The sequence below is a fragment of the Arachis stenosperma genome, chromosome 6 (genome assembly GCF_014773155.1).
Source record: "Arachis stenosperma cultivar V10309 chromosome 6, arast.V10309.gnm1.PFL2, whole genome shotgun sequence".
Lineage (NCBI taxonomy): Eukaryota > Viridiplantae > Streptophyta > Magnoliopsida > Fabales > Fabaceae > Arachis > Arachis stenosperma.
The window spans coordinates 61,637,664-61,644,391 of record NC_080382.1 but is presented as its reverse complement, the minus strand read 5'-3'; the positions used below and the strand labels follow the sequence as shown (position 1 = coordinate 61,644,391).

The window sequence follows — 6,728 nt, the reverse complement described above, 5'->3', positions numbered from 1 at the left end:
AAACTCAAGGGAAACAGAGAGGCCCATGAAGGACAAGCTCATTGAACCACCAATTCAAAAAGCCTTGGATGAATACAAATCTCCAATAATCACACAGCAACCAAGTCTTGAATTCAAAGAAGTGAAGGCAACTAGCAAGAACACCAATTCTGTCCCTAATCCAGCAAGCAAGATCAATCAAGCCATTTGTAAAAGGAAGCTTGCTGAGGAAAGGCCAAGACAAGGGACACTAGCTGAATCTTTTCCTCCTTTGAGGTCATTCCTCTTAACAAACTGGAAGAAGAGGAAGAAAGTGAAGAACAACATGTCAAGCTAATGACACTAAAAGAGCACTTGTTGGGAGGTAACCCAACCGTAGGTAACATTTCTTCTCTGCTTTGTTTTCTTTCTTTGCTTTGTTTAAATTCAATAAATTGGCATATGGTTATATTCTAAGTTTGGTGTTGCCATGCAACACATTATTTTCAATCTTTTTGGATGATTGCATCAAATCAAAAAATGAAAGTGACACACCAAGATTCTAAGTTTGGTGTGCCACATATTTTTCTATGCAAATCATTCAGCAACACCACTTGTCTGCATAACCATAATGTCTTTGCAGTGTTAATTTTCTTTTGGTTTGATATTTTGTTATTCTGTTTACTTTAGTTAATTCTTTGTTTTTAATGCTTTCATTTTAGTTTGCTTATTTACTGTGTTTGTTAATACATTACCAAGAGAGCTTTATTAATGACAGATTCTTGGCTTGGTGATTGTATTTAACATATAACAGTTTCTTTTGTTTAGTTTTAATTCAAATAAATTCACATATGGTTGCATTCTAAGTTTGGTGTTGCTATGCAACAAAATTTGGTTCCAATATCTATTAGATACTTGCATCAATTCCGAGTGAAAGTGTCACACTAAGTTTGGTGTGCCACTTATTCTTTATGCAAAGTATTGTGCACACCTTCTTATGCTTGCAATCAAATGTCGCTGTCTCTTGTGCCTTGATTGTTATTTTTCATTTTTGCTTGCTTAAAACACATGTGCTACTAACATTTCATTGTGTAAGACATTCATGATCCATCTTAGCCCCATAGCCATTGTTCTAATTGTTGCTTGAGGATGAGCAAGCACTCTAAGTTGGCAAGGGAAAGGGAAGAATTGGAGAAAAAGGACAACAATAATGAAGATGAACTACAAGGTTGTAAAGTTCCTTTTCCTCTCCTTTGTTTCCAGCACTTTAAATTGCATGATTGTCTTTATATTCTCTGTTTACATGTGTGGTATGACTAAGCATAGCTTGAATTTGTTTTGAAATATGTTGTTGTGACATTATGACTACCAACTTGAGTTTTGTGAATTCAAAAGCAAAAAAGCATCATGATCATAAACAAACAAGGAATTAAAGAAGAATTTAGCATGTGCATAAAGTATTGGAAAGCTAGTATGTTTGATTGTTGCTCAATTGCATTGGATTTTATTTAATTGAAGTTTTTCATCTAGTACATTTTGTGAAATCTTTTGAAATCATGAAAACCTTGAAGAAGCAAATACAATTAAAGCAAGAAAAGAAAAAGGGAAAGAATGAGAAAGCTGAAGGCTCTGAGTACCAATGGCAATTTATTTGTTAAGTGCTTGTGGTGTTTATGTATCAAGCCAAATGCTTGAAAACAAAACACTTAGAAGTCAAGGCTAGGCTCAAGTGCAAAAGCACTCCCTCAAAGCTCAAGGTTCTGAGCATCAATGATTAGAGAGTCAAGAAAAGAAAAAAATGATGAGCTTAATGAAGTCCTCTAATTAAATGCTTGTGGTGCTTATGTATCAAGTGGTAATACTTGAAAACAAAGCATTTAGAAGTCGTAGCTTTGTTATTAACTCATGGGGCAAAGCACCCAAAAGGAGAAAAAAGAAATCAAAAGCTTGTTTCAAGGAAGAATTATAAGAAAAAGATTTCATAAAATAAGTTAGATAGAAGCATCAATCATTTACATCTCTTTTGTAATTGTAGCATGCATAGAAAACTAGCTTGCCATGAACATTGAGTTGCTATTCTTCTTACCTTGGATTGTCAATTTCTATTGCATGATTCTTTTCTTGCTTGGGGACAAGCAAGGTTTAAGTTTGGTGTTGTGATGACAAGTCATCATATACCCATTTTCTATGCTTTTTCATACAAGAAATTGATGATTTGTGCTTAAATATTGAATGCTTTTGTACTTAAATGATATATTCTCTTGATATTTTAATTTTTTTATATCTTGTAGAAAATAAGAAGAAAAAGAAGCAAAGAAGCACAAAAAAAGGAGAAAAAAAGAGCTTTGGGACACACTTTGAAGTTGGGGTACACTTTGGAGCCTTAGGCCACGCTTTTAAAAGCGTGGCCCATGACCAAATTAATGAAGATAAGCAATCAGCGCACATTGCTCTGCCCTTGCCAAGGGCAGGGCAGAATCGTGATGCACATTGAGGATTGGAAGCAAGAATTTCGCTAAGGTAAAATCTGGGCGCTCACAGCATGACCATGTCTCCTTCAAAGGGCTATAACTTGAGCTACAGACATCCAATTGATGTGCTTCCAGTTGTGTTGGAAAGCTGACATTCAGAGCTTTCCAACGATATATAGAAATCCATATTTGGCGTACAATTGAGGCAGAAACGAAGGGCATCTTTAAGGGCCAAAAACAAGCGAAAATAAACCAAAATGCTTCCACCAAGGCTCGAAGAGGGAAACACAAGGAACCCAAGGAAGTCTGCCCTCAAGGAGAGCAGAATGCCCTCTTGGAGGGCAATGTCGTGTTTTCTTCATGAAAATTCAAGGAAAAATTGCAACAACTTCCTCCACCAAGTTTCGAACACAAGACCTCTAGGAAGCCAAGCCTTAGGCGTGAATTAGGTGCCAAGAAACCAAGGAAATTATTGTAGCGTGTGCTTCCTCCCAGTTTCGAACACGGGCCGTGAAGGAAGGGACTTTGCCCTGCCCTTGGCGCGGGCAGGGCAGCATCGTCCCTGGCGCACCAAACCTTTCCTGCCCTGCCCTTGGCGTGGGCAGGGCAGCATCATACGCACCAAGGAAAATTCTGCCGCGCCAAGCTCGCACCAAGGCTGCACCAACACGCACCAATTCTCGCACCAAGCTTCATTTTTCTGCCCTGCCCTCCACAAGGGCAGGGCAGCCTCCTGGAAGTGTCATGGGCCAAAATCAACCAAAATTCAAATTAATTCAATTCTTCAACAAATTGAATCAAGGCCAACCAAACCCATTTCTCCTCAAATCCAAAGCAAGCAAAGCCCACTCAACATGACTCAAAGGCACAAGAACAAGCTAGAATTAGGATTTTCATTTTGCTTTAATTTCATTTTCATTTTATTTTGTAAAGCCTATATAAGGCATCATTTCCATCTTTGTGAGGAGGCCGGCTCCATTAGGAATAGATAGCTCTCTCTTTAGTCTTTCTCTTGTTTTGAAATTTTGGATTGAGGTTGGAGGAATTCTGTTCCAATCTTTGATCTGAAATTCATTTGTGTTCTTCTGCATAATTGAGAAAATTGAGAAATTGGATCTGAAGTTTCTTTCACTGCTTTCATCTTTCTTCTCTTCTGCAATTGTTCTTGGTTGGATCAAGGAAGGAATTGAGATCTAGACTTGTTTTCTAGTCTCTTTGATTTCCTGAGATCTTCAATCTCATTTGGCAATTAAACTGAATTTAATTTCTGTTTGCTTCTTCAAGTAATTCTGCTTTCTGTTTAAGATTTGTTGCAAGTTACTTTTCTGCTTGATTGCTCCTTACATTCTCTTGTTGAATTTCTTGAATCCCAGCTCCCAAAATCCTTTTATTATGCCTGCAATTTAAATTTTCAGTTGCTTGATTTATTGCTTCCTTTAATTTCCAGCACCCACTCCCCATTTACATTTAATGCAATTTACATTTCTTGTCATTTAAGATTCTTGCAATTTACTTTTCTTGCTCTTTAAGTTTCAATGCAATTTACTTTCTGCACTTTATAATTCCTGCAAATTTACTTTCTGTTGGCTACAATTCCACATAATTCACTAAATGTTAGCTTGACTAAACTAATCACCTACTAAAATTGCTTGATCCATCAATCCCTGTGGGATCGACCTCACTCTATGTGAGTTATTACTACTTGATGCGACCCGGTATACTTGCCGGTTGGATTTGTGTGTTGGAAATTCATTTTTCCACAAAAACACCATCACTCCACACCTTAATCTATGGTGTGTAGAAACTCCACCGTTGAGAATACATAAGAACAAGGTTCAGGCATGGCCGAATGGCCAGCCTCCCAATACATGATCAAAAGATTCAAAGATCTAAAGATGATCTAAGATCCAGAGATGAAAATACAATAGACAAAAGGTCTTATTTATAAAGAACTAGTAGCCTAAGGTTTACAGAAATGAGTAAATGACAGAAAAATCCACTTCCTGGCCCACTTGGTGTGTGCTTGGGCTGAGCATTGAAGCATTTTCGTGTAGAGACTTTTCTTGGAGTTAAACGCCAGCTTTTGTGCCAGTTTGGGCGTTTAACTCCCATTCTTGTGCCAATTTCGGCGTTTAACGCCGGGCAGTTTTGAGCTGATTTGGAACACCGGTTTGGGCCATCAAATCTTGGGCAAAGTATGGACTATTATACATTGCTGGAAATCCCAGGATGTCTACTTTCCAACGCCGTTAAGAACGCGCCAATTGGGCTTTTGTAGCTCCAGAAAATACACTTCGAGTGCAGGGAGGTCAGGATCCAACAGCATCTGCAGTCCTTTTCAGTCTCTGAATCAGATTTTTGCTCAGGTCCCTCAATTTCAGCCAGAAAATACCTGAAATCACAGAAAAACACACAAACTCATAGTAAAGTCCAGAAAAATGAATTTTAACTGAAAACTAATAAAAATATACTAAAAACTAACTAAATCCTACTAGAAACATACTAAAAACAATGCCAAAAAGCGTACAAATTATCCGCTCATCAGACACCTTCTGATCAATTGCTTGTATCTTTCCCAAGCATCATAGAGGGATTCGCTTTCTTTTTGTCTGAAGGTTTGGACGTCCACTCTAATCTTGCTCAGCTTTTGAGGTCGAAAGAATTTGGCCAAGAAAGTAGTGACCAATCTTGTCCCAAGAGTTCAGGATTTCTCTAGATTGTGAGTCCAACCATATCCTAGCTCTGTCTCTTACAGCAAAGGGGAAAAGCATAAGTCTATAAACCTCGGGATCAACTCCATTCGTCTTAACAGTATCACAAATTTGCAAAAATTCAGCTAAGAACTGATGAGGATCTTCCGATGGAAGTCCATGAAACTTGCAATTCTGCTGCGTTAGAGAAATTAATTGAGGCTTAAGCACAAAATTGTTTGCTCCAATGCCAGGAATTGAGATGCTTCTTCCATAGAAGTTGGAAGTTAGTACAGTATTGTCACCAAGCATATTTCTTGCATCTCTAGCATTGTTGTTGGGTTCAGCTACCATGTCTGCTTCTTACAACACTCCGGAGAGGATCTTACAAAAAATTTCGAAAAAGAAGTAGACATGGCAGCCAAACCCAACAACAATGCCAGAGATGCAAGGAAGATGCTTGGTGACTTACTGCACCAACTTCCAACTTCTATAGAAGAAGCATCTCAATTCCTGCCATTGGAGAAAACAACTTTGAGCTTAAGTCTCAATTAGTTTCTCTACTGTAGCAGAATTTCAAGTTTCATGGACTTTCATCGGAAGATCCTCATCAGTTCTTAGCTGAATTCTTGCAGATCTGTGATACTATTAAGACCAATAGGGTTAATCCCGAGGTCTACAGACTTATGCTTTTCCCCTTTGCGGTAAGAGACAGAGCTAGGTTATGGTTGGACTCACAACCTAGAGAAAGCCCAAACTCTTGGGACAAGCTGGTCAGTGCTTTCTTGACCAAATTCTTTCCACCTCAAAAGATGAGCAAGCTTAGAGTGGAAGTCCAAACCTTTAGACAGAAGGAAGGTGAATCTCTCTATGAAGCTTGGAAAAGATACAAGCAATTAACCAAAAGGTGTCCTTTTGACATGCTTCCAGAATGGAGCATCATATGTATATTCTATGATGGTCTGTCTGAATTGTCCAAGATGTCATTGGACCATTCTGCTGGTAGATCTCTTCATCTGAAAACACCTGCAAAAGCTCAGGAACTCATTGAGATGGTTGCAAATAACCAATTCATGTACACTTCTGAAAGAAATCCTGTGAATAATGGGATAACTCAGAAGAAAGGAGTTCTTTAAATTGATACTCTGAATGCCATATTGGCTCAGAACAAAATATTGACTTAGCAAGTCAATATGATTTCTCAGAATCTGACTGGATCGCAAGCTGCATCCGGCAGTACTAAGGAAGCCTCCTCTGAAAGAAAAACTTATGACCCTGAGAATCCTACAATGGAAGAGGTGAATTACATGGGAGAACCCTATGGAAACACCTATAATCCTTCATGGAGGAATCATCCAAATTTCTCATGGAAGGATTAACAGAAGCCTCAACAAGGCTTCAATAACAATAATGGTGGGAGAAATAGGTTTGACAATAGCAAGCCTTTTCCATCATCTTCTCAGCAACAGACAGAGAATTTTGAGCAGAACTACTCTGGCTTAGCAAACATAGTCTCTGATCTATCTAAGGCCACTCTCAGTTTTATGACTGAAACAAGGTAATTCATCAGAAATTTGGAGGCACAAGTGGGTCAGCTGAGTAAAAGAGT

General features: G+C 38.4%; 1 non-coding gene across 1 annotated transcript; it reads right to left on the bottom strand.

The window, feature by feature from the left end:
• Positions 1 to 5,937: 5,937 nt before the first annotated feature.
• LOC130938553 (small nucleolar RNA R71) lies at positions 5,938 to 6,045 on the bottom strand. The gene has a single exon (XR_009069715.1). It is a non-coding gene; the product is annotated as a small nucleolar RNA R71 (small nucleolar RNA).
• Between the last annotated feature and the right edge of the window lie 683 nt (positions 6,046 to 6,728).